The 10,000-nt window shown below is 40.1% G+C and overlaps 1 pseudogene; it reads right to left on the reverse strand.

Annotated features, from left to right (window-relative positions):
- Nucleotides 1–7,061: 7,061 nt before the first annotated feature.
- On the reverse strand, nucleotides 7,062–7,177 carry LOC123509952 (annotated as a pseudogene).
- Between the last annotated feature and the right edge of the window lie 2,823 nt (nucleotides 7,178–10,000).

Raw genomic sequence — 10,000 nt, forward strand, 5'->3', positions numbered from 1 at the left:
CTCCTCCTCCTCCTCCTCCTCCTCCTCCTCCTCCTCCTCCTCCTCCTCCTCCTCCTCCTCCTCCTCCTCATTTCCCTCCCAATGATCAAGTCTTTTCCTCTTCTCTCTCCTCTTGTATCCTTGTCCGTAAGGGTCTTCTCTCTCTCTCTCTCTCTCTCTCTCTCTCTCTCTCTCTCTCTCTCTCTCTCTCTCTCTCTCTCTCTCTCAGACTTTATCTTCTTTAGAATCCATTTTTCCTCCTTTGCTCTATCTCTCTTGCACTATCTCCTCCATTTCTCTCCTCCTCTTCCTCCTATTCTTCCTCTTCTTCCTCCTCCTCCTCCTTCATATTTTCCTCCTATTTTTTCCTCTCCTCATTGCTGTTTTCATATTTCCTTTATAAAAGTCCTCTCTTTCCCCATCAATCTTTTTTTTTTCTCTTCCCTCTTTCTTTTTTTTTTTTCTTCTTTTTCTTCTTTCTCATCCTTTCCAACATAGGCTTGCCATGTCACTTATCTTTTATCTTTCCGGGTCAACTGAGTGGAGGAGGAGGAGGAGGAGGAGGAGGAGGAGGAGGAGGAGGAGGAGGAGGAGGAGGAGGAGGAGGGAAAAGAAGAGGAGGAAGAGGAGGACAGTAAAAACAAGAACAAGGACAAGAAAAAATAGATCAATAAGTAATGCTTTGAATTTTCTCTCTCTCTCTCTCTCTCTCTCTCTCTCTCTCTCTCTCTAACACTTGCCATCTCTATTACAACATACTTACTTTTCACCACCACCACCACCACCACCACCACCACCACCACCACCACCATTACCACAACCACTATCAAATTAGTTTCATCTTTATTTTCTACTGTTAACTTTTCTTCCCTGTTTGTAATGACTTTTATATACTTCAATATATTAATAGTATTTCTTTCATATTTTAATAGTATCTTGTTGTCGTGGATTTTTAAATATGCATTTTCTTCTATTATTCATAGTCTTTGGAAATGAATGAGGCGACCCAACGCTATTTTCAAGACTGTTTTTTCATTACTAATTTCTATAACTTTCTACCTTCATCTTGCATAAGTTTTGTGTGATAGTTTTTTTTTTTATCTATTACATAATTTATTATTATTTTTTTTTTTTACTATTTCCTTTAACTATCTTTGTAACTAATGTGGAACTATTTTGATTACCATAGGACCATTTCACGACTATTTTTTCATATGTATTTTCCATAACTATTTTTGTACGTACCATATAACCATTTTCATTACTATTGGACTACTATTTCACAACTATTTTACGTAACTTTTTTTTATCCCTATTTCAAAATGAATATTCAAAACAGCTTTTCATAAATATTTCACACTTTTTTCATAACATTTCAAGAACTGTTCTTATAAGTAACCTTGAAAACTGCTTTCAATATCTATTTCACAATTATTATCTATAGCTATCTCTCAGACCTCTTTGAAAAATATATACTCTTCACAGACCAGTAAAGTGAGGTGCTTCCTATCTTCTTTTCTTTTCTCTCTCGCATTTCTTTCCATTCGTTCACTTTTAAATGACGCGTTAAAAATGAGTGAGTGAATCTGAGAGAGAAACTGAAAGAAAAAATGGTTTTCATGGAAGAACTAAATAAAAGAAAACAAACTAAAATAAGAAAATGTTCTAACCAACACAAATGATGATGATGATGATGATGATGATGATGATGATGACGACATACAAAAATAAAACAAAAAGAAATAAAAAAGAACCTCAAAGTGAAGATACAATTTATGACACCAGCCACCACCCTCCCATATCTCTCTCTCTCTCTCTCTCTCTCTCTCTCTCTCTCTCTCTCTCTCTGTGTGTGTGTGTGTGTGTGTGTGTGTGTGTGTGTGTGTGTGTGTGTGTGTGTGTGTGTTTGCCAGACATTTACACACACACACACACACACACACACACACACACACACACACACACACACACACGTACGTTCACGCTACCATGAATAATGAATGTACGAAGAGTAATTCAAACTTTTGGCTTCTCAAGTTAGGTTACGGAGAGACTGAGAAGACATAGCTAACTTTAATTGCCGACATACACACACACACACACACACACACACACACACACACACACACACACACACACACACACACACACAGATACATACATACATCTTACCTTATCTTTACCTTCACAGAAATAATGGCCGAGAGAGAGAGAGAGAGAGAGAGAGAGAGAGAGAGAGAGAGAGAGAGAGAGAGAGAGAGAGAGAGAGAGAGAGAGAGAGAGAGAGAGTAAAAGTGAAAAATACCGAGCACATGAATAGAGCAAAAGAATAAAACAAATATGAGGAAAAATGCTCAAAAGTGGGGAAAAATAGGAGAGGAAAACGAAAATGAAAAAAAAGTTACTGTCCCGGAGCGAAGATGAACCATTGTAGACTAGTGAGCGGAACACTTCGGGACAGTCTCGGTCGATGGAGGGTCGTGTGTTATCTTGAGGGAAACGGGCGATCTTGGGAGACGCGAGGGGAGAGAGAGAGAGAGAGAGAGAGAGAGAGAGAGAGAGAGAGAGAGAGAGAGAGAGAGAGAGAGAGAGAGAACCACGGTCATCAATTTAATATATGAAGAAGAATAAAAAAAAACGGGAAAAATAAATTCGGATGTGAAAATGCAATACAATATGAGAGAGAGAGAGAGAGAGAGAGAGAGAGAGAGAGAGAGAGAGAGAGAGAGAGAGAGAGAGAGAGAGAGAATGATTGGATATTTCAGAAGCGGTGAAAGGAAAAGAATCAAAGATGAAAGAGAGAAGAACAGAGAGACAAAAGAGACAGAGAAAGAGACATGGAATATTAAATGAGAGGAAAGAGGATAAATGTTTCGTTTGTTTCCAGGAGGAGGAGGAGGAGGAGGAGGAAGAGGAAGAGGAGGAGGAGGAGGAGGAGGAGGAGGAGGAGGAGGAGGAGGAGGAGGAGGAGGAGGAGGAGGAGGAAAAGAATCAGGAGAGTATGTTGAGAACGAAAATAAAAGAATAATACTAAGAGGAGGAGGAGGAGGAGGAGGAGGAGGAGGAGGAGGAGGAGGAGGAGGAGGAGGAAAACATCAGAATACATAGGAAAGACGAGTGACAGGAGGCCTTGCGATCTATGACGGTCACTCATTCATTATACTACATCTATAATAAGTTATATAGTAAGAGGCAAGAACAGAACAGAAGAAGCTCCTCTCTATCCACCATTCCCTCCGGCGTTACTAGGCAAGAAATAAAAGGAAAAAGTACATCCCAATTACTGAGAGGACCAATCGGGGAAATTTATATATGAAAGATGAGAAAAAAAAAGAGATCTAATGTAACTGCTACTATCCCTATTAAAAGACAATTATCAGAAAACATTTTCTTTATAAAGCTTATCTAATTTACTTTTGCAAGTAGCCACTGTGTTATCCTGGACGACAGACGCTGGTAGGTTGTTCCAATATTCAACTACGCGTAGGTTAAAAAAAGTTTCTTCGTAAATCAATATAAAATCGCTGTCCTTTAAGTCTCAAACCGTTATTTCTAGCTACTGACTGCGAAAGCCCAAAAGGATTTCGTAATCTATCTTATCTATATTTTTAAGTATTTTGAACGTTTGGATGAGGTCACCTCGTATTAGACGATTTCTAAGCGAAAACATATGTAATCCTTTTGCCGTTCTTCATAAGACAGACCACGTATTCCTGAGATCAGTTTAATTGGTCATCTTTGGAAGCTCTCCAAATTCTTAATGTCCTTTTTAACAACATGGAGGCCAGGCGCCCTATTCTATCATAGCTAATGACGTTGTCTTAGCGAGAGAAAATGGCGCATTTCAGACAGAATCCAGATATGACCTTGTGACGTAGTCAGTAGTGCTAAGACAGGGTCCACCCTCTTATAGCATCGCCAGTGAACGTCATTACTCCTGTCAGCTTTGTGGGAACATGGTTGTATATACCATAACACGATCCCCAGTAATTTTTATTATCAATTCAACTATGAATATCGGTAATGATGACTAAATAATGCTCCTCTTTAATATAATAATGTATACCCTAATTATAAATAACTGCCGGGAGTGGTACCATCAGTTCTCCCGAATCTCAAACAAATCTTGCCCCGCGCGGCCTGCATGTGTCGCGCTGTCGTAATTTTTTCGTGTTTATCGTGTTTCTTTTGTTTGTCTAACTATTCCCAAAAGTTGTAATATGATGTCAAAATAATTTAGATAAAATAAGTTATATGAAGAACCTATTTCTTTCTATATGTTTCAAGTTGACAAGTTGTGTGAATCAGTAGTGGCGCTGTGAGACCTGATGATAACTATGTAGAATACAACCCCAGAACTGAGCCGCATATTCCAGGTGCGGTCTCACTAATGAAGTATATAGACGCGTTATGACTTCACGTGTTTTACATCAAAATTACACGCAATAAATCCCAAGGTGATATTTGGTTTGTGATTCGCAGCTGAACATTGCGCAGCACATTTCGGATCACTTGTTGCTATCACGCCCAGAGCCTTCTCTTCTGTAACTTTGATCAAATTTTGTCCGTGTAATTTAGTTATGTTTTACATTGTTTTGCCAATGTGCATTACTTTACCCTTAGCTGTATTAAAATTCATAAAGCCATTTGTCACTCCAGATACTAAGGTTATCTAAATCCCGCTGGATTGCGTCACAGTCGTCTCTTGTGAGTACTTTACCACTTAGTTTAGTGTCGTCGGCGAATCTGGATATTTTCGATACAATGCCGCAAGTCATTGGTGTTCATCAAAAAAAGTAACGGACCTAAAACTGAACCCTGGGGATACCACTTGTGTAACTTGAAGCCAGTCGGAAGCTTCTCCATTTACAACTACTCATTGTTTCCGATTGGTTAGCCAACTTTCAATCCAACCACACAACTGCTCTCCCATTCCATGTCCCTTCACTTTAATTAAAAAGAAAAAAAAAAAAAAAAAAAAAAAACGTTTATGTAGCACGATATCAAACACTTTCCTGAAGTTGAGATACATAAAGTCAAATGTGGTCCGCTCGTCGTAATTTGAGAATATGTAATTGAAAACTTCCAGGACATTTGTGAGGCAAAATCTGTTGTTCCGAAAACCACGTTGAGTGTCTAATATCAAATTTGTGGTTGTTGAGGAAAGAAGTGATTTTGTCTCTAAATATTTGTTCTAAAACCTTTATCACTACCGAAGTGAGACTGAAGGGTCTGTAGTTTCCAGCTTCACTTTTGTTACCTTTCTTGAATATCGGAGTAATATTTGTGCATTTCCAGTGACTCGGTACAATTCCTTCCTGCATTGATTTATCGAAGAGTAATTTCAGAGGTAACAGAAGTTCTTCTTGACACTCACGTAATAGCCTATCAGCGCCTGTGCTTTTACTGGTATCAAGATTTCGTAGATATTTGGTTATATTATCGCCTTGGTTTAATGCATCTATTCATAGCTCATCGTTTCCAGATCCCCTAAACCTATTCATCACGGTCAGCAAGGTTGAGATCTCCTCTGTGATAAACACGCTGCGAAAAACTTTATTTAGAATTGTTGCCATGTCATTGCAGTCACTAACAAGTATGTTGTTATTATCTTTTATGGGCCAAATTTTTCTTTGGCAGTTTTTTTTATTACGAATGTATTGAAAAACCTTTTAAGGATTTGTTTTCGCTTGTCTTGAAACATTTATTTAAAGGTTGCGTTTCGATTTCCTGTTCTCTTTTTCACAGCATTGTTTGGTGGTGACATACCACATGTAATGGTCAACAGATTTGGTTTGTGTATATTTATATACACATAATAGGCTCTTTTCCCTGGAGAGGATGTGTCTGATGGTGAGGGATGTTTTCTATGGTAATGAATGTGTGTTATGTTGACGGATGTGTTTTACGGTGAGGGACGTGTTTTATGGTGTTGAAGGAGGAGGAGGAGGAGGAGGAGGAGGAGGAGGAGGAGGAGGAGGAGGAGGAGGAGGAGGAGGAGGAAATCAATCAGAAGTTGGGAGGATGTTATGAACGAAAATAAATAAATAAATAAATAAATAAATAAATAAATATATATATATATATATATATATATATATATATATATATATATATATATATATATATATATATATATATGAGAAGGAGGAGGAGCAATACAAAGGAAAGAACGGACAGCAACAGCCCTACTGGACCTAACGAGGCTGTCTGTTTGCCTATTCTACCACTACAAATTGTATGAGTTCGAGGTTGAAGAACACTACGGTTCAAGGAAGGAAAACAAGAGAGCACAAGGAGGGGGAAAGTCATGTGATGGGAGAGGCTGAGAGAAAAATGGTACTATCTGGTACAGTATCTGAGAGGAAAAATAAATATGGAGGCACAAAGTACGTTATTTGAGGGTTGATGGGAGGTGATTGTCCAACCTTTGTTTAAAAGTTCCTATTGTATTGCGACGGACGACATGTACTGGGAGAGAGTTCCAGACATTTACCATTCTGTTGAAGAAATAATGCTTAGCCTCATCTGATCTAAAACGCTTACCTATAATCTTGTAACCGTTATTTCTAGTGATGTTGGAGCTGTCAATGATGAGATAGTTATAAATCTACATTTACGTTATCAAAGCCCCGGAAAATTTTAAACAGCTCAATTAAGTCTCCTCGCAATCGTCGCTTCTCTAAATCGAACAAGTTGAATTCCCTCAAGCGCTCCTCATAAGGCTTGTTCCGGAGTCGTGGGATCAACTTGGTGACTTTTCTTTGGACCCTCTCCCTAGCTTGTCTATATCTTTCCTGTAATGAGGTGACCAGATCTGGACACAGTATTCGAGTTAAGGTCGGACGAGCGCATTAAACAATGTGAGAATTACACCTTCTGACTTGAATTCAAAAGTCCTACCAATGAACCTAACCAATTTGTTTGCTGTTTTAATTACTTCCGAGCAGTGTTTACTCGACTTAAGGTCTGAGGTAATTATAACCCCTAACTTTCTTTTCCTCATTAACCTTGAGAAGCACGGAACCGAAGATAAATATGCAACACTTTACATTTACCTATATTGAAGTCCAAAAATGGAATGCCAACATCCGGTGTTCCCAGGCGGTCACCCATCCAAGTACTAAGCAGACCCAACGTTGCTGAACTTCGCTGATCGGACGAGAAGCGGTGTGTTCAATGTGCTGTGGTCGTTGGCACAGGAGGAGGAGGAGGAGGAGGAGGAGGAGGAGGAGGAGGAGGAGGAGGAGGAGGAGGAGGAAGCTTATAAGAAAATTTCAAAACCTTACCACTTCCTCACAACTGGCCGATCCTCCTCATCCTCCTCCTTCTCCTCCTCTATTCTCTCATCTCTCCATCACTTGTCAGCATCTTCCTTGTTTCTCTTCGCCATTGTCTTTTACCTCTTCAAAATTTTCCCCCTCTTCCTTTTCTTATTCATCTTTACGTTTTACACAACTAAGTCCTCTTCCTCTTCTTCCTCTTCCTTTACCTCCTCCTCTCGTAATTCCAAAACTAGAACCATCAGCTGCTCCACCTCTTCCACTTCTTCCTTCCACCACCTTTACTACCACGAGAGAGAGAGAGAGAGAGAGAGAGAATATCAGGTGTCCACAGGTGAAGGCCGTGTCTGCAGGTATTCATCTCGACGGATAGAAATAACTGAAGGAATTAATAGGACTTTCAACATCGAGGAGAGAGAGAGAGAGAGAGAGAGAGAGAGAGAGAGAGAGAGAGAGAGAGAGAGAGAGTATTAGTGTTATCTTCCATCATTTACATCTTTTCTTCTCATCTTTCCCTCTTTCATTATTCAGTGTCATTTTTTTCTCCCTCTTTTTCATTCATTTTATTCTCTAATATTATTCAGTCCTCTTATCTTTCCTCCTCCTCCTCCTCCTCCTCCTCCTCCTCCTCCTCCTCCTCTCCCATGATCATGAATAACAACCAAAAGCATATTTTTACTTTCTTTTTCCATTATTTTTTTTACCAGCATCCTTTTTGTCTCTCTTTATCTCCTCCTCCTCCTCCTCCTCCTCCTCCTCCTCCTCCTCCTCCTGTTAGTACTGCTACTCCCTAAGGGGCAGTGTGTCAGGGGAAGAAGGGGAGGAAAGAGAAGAACGGTCATGAAAGGAGTGATAAGGAAAAAATATTGAGTACTCTCCCTACACACACACACACACACACACACACACACACACACACACGCTATCTCTCTTTCTCTCTCTCTCTCTCTCTCTCTCTCTCTGTGTGTGTGTGTGTGAGAGAGAGAGAGAGAGAGAGAGAGAGAGAGAGAGAGAGAGAGAGAGAGAGAGAGAGAGAGAGAGAGAGAGAGAGAGAGAGAGAGAGAGTGAAATTAGAAAACCAATCATAAAACACTGGGGAAAAAATGAAACGATGGCAATCAAAGGAGGAAGAGGAGGAGGAGGAGGAGGAGGAGGAGGAGGAGGAGGAGGAGGAGGAGGGGGAACTGATCAGAGTAGTAATAAGATAATAGCATTACCTCCACGTTGACTTAAGTATGGAGAGAGAGAGAGAGAGAGAGAGAGAGAGAGAGAGAGAGAGAGAGAGAGAGAGAGAGAGAGAGAACAGTGACCTTATGGACGGTAAGGTCAGGTTAGATTTAAGGAATGCCAGCTGTTCCTTCCGGGTGGAGGAGGAGGAGGAGGAGGAGGAGGAGGAGGAGGAGGAGGAGGAGGAGGAGGAGGACCAAGCGGGCATTAAGCTTTAAGTCAGCAGCACTCAGTGAGCGTTGTCATTATCTCCCCTCGATCCTCCTCCTCCTCCTCCTCCCTCCTCCTGCTCCTCCTCCTCCTCTTTTCCCTGTCTCGCTCTTCCTGCTTCACTTTTCCTTTTTTGTTGTACTTATGGTTCCTGCGTAAGAACAAACATTATTTTTCCTTCTCTTGTTACTTTTCCTCCTTCTGTTTTTTGTTTTCCTTTTTTCCTCATAGTTATGGTTACAATGAAAGCACAATATTACTTTTCCTTCTCATTTTTAACTCCTCTTCTCTTCTTCCTCCTCCTCCTCTTCCTCTTAAATTTCAAAGGAATACAAAGGAAAGACAAACAGCAACAGACGGTTTGGTTTTTTCAAGGCTGTATGGTAACTTCTTATAACGAGGTGGAGGGAAGAGAGACAGGATAGCACAGGAGAAGTCTGCTCCCCACCCACCACACACTCCACCTTTCACTGACATGGAAAATAGTTAAGAAAAATTTCCACTATCTTTTCTTTTCTCTCTTCTATCATCCATTTTCCTGTTTCCTCCACCTGTTCTCCTCCTCCTCCTCCTCCTCCTCCTCCTCCTCCTCCTCCTCCTCCTCCTCCTCCTCCTCTTCCTTCGTGTCGCTTTCCACTCAACAAGCATAACAAAGCAAATCGGGCCACTCAGTAAGTACATGTCCCTTGATTAATTAACGTTTGGGGGTGGGGGGAGAGGAGGAGGGAAGAGTGGGACCCCTCACCAAGCTTAACATCCCCGCCCACGCCACCTAGAGCCATCCACCGAGCATTGTGACGCATGGGGCGGCCACTGAGCAAGCATTCCACCGCAGTTTGAAGGCCACTGATCGAGCGTGGGAAGTGTGTGGGTGGGGAAGGTATAAAGTCAAGAATATATATTGGAAGTCTCAATGATTTAATTTTTTTTTTTTTTCTTTCTTTTTCTCTTACAATTCCTATTTCTATTTTTTTTATTTACGAGTTTTCATTTATTTATTTATCTATTCATTTAATCGATCTACTATTTTTTTTTTTTTTTATGTGAAGAGAGTGAGGAAAAGTGAGTTTCAATGAGATTTTTTTCCAAACTAATGTAAAATACTTGAACTGTGACAAATTTACTGATTTTTTTTTAAGTAAAGACACCTAAAGTTCAAATAAATAGGAAAATAAAAGAGATTAAGTCCTCCATTGATTACAGAGAGATATAGAAAGAAATAATACGATATGGTTAAAGAAAGGTGAAATAAAGACAAGTTGAAATAAAACATGCTCAAAGAAAGAAAATAAAAAAACATA

The sequence above is a fragment of the Portunus trituberculatus genome, chromosome 27, assembly GCF_017591435.1.
Source record: "Portunus trituberculatus isolate SZX2019 chromosome 27, ASM1759143v1, whole genome shotgun sequence".
Classification (NCBI taxonomy): Eukaryota; Metazoa; Arthropoda; class Malacostraca; order Decapoda; family Portunidae; genus Portunus; species Portunus trituberculatus.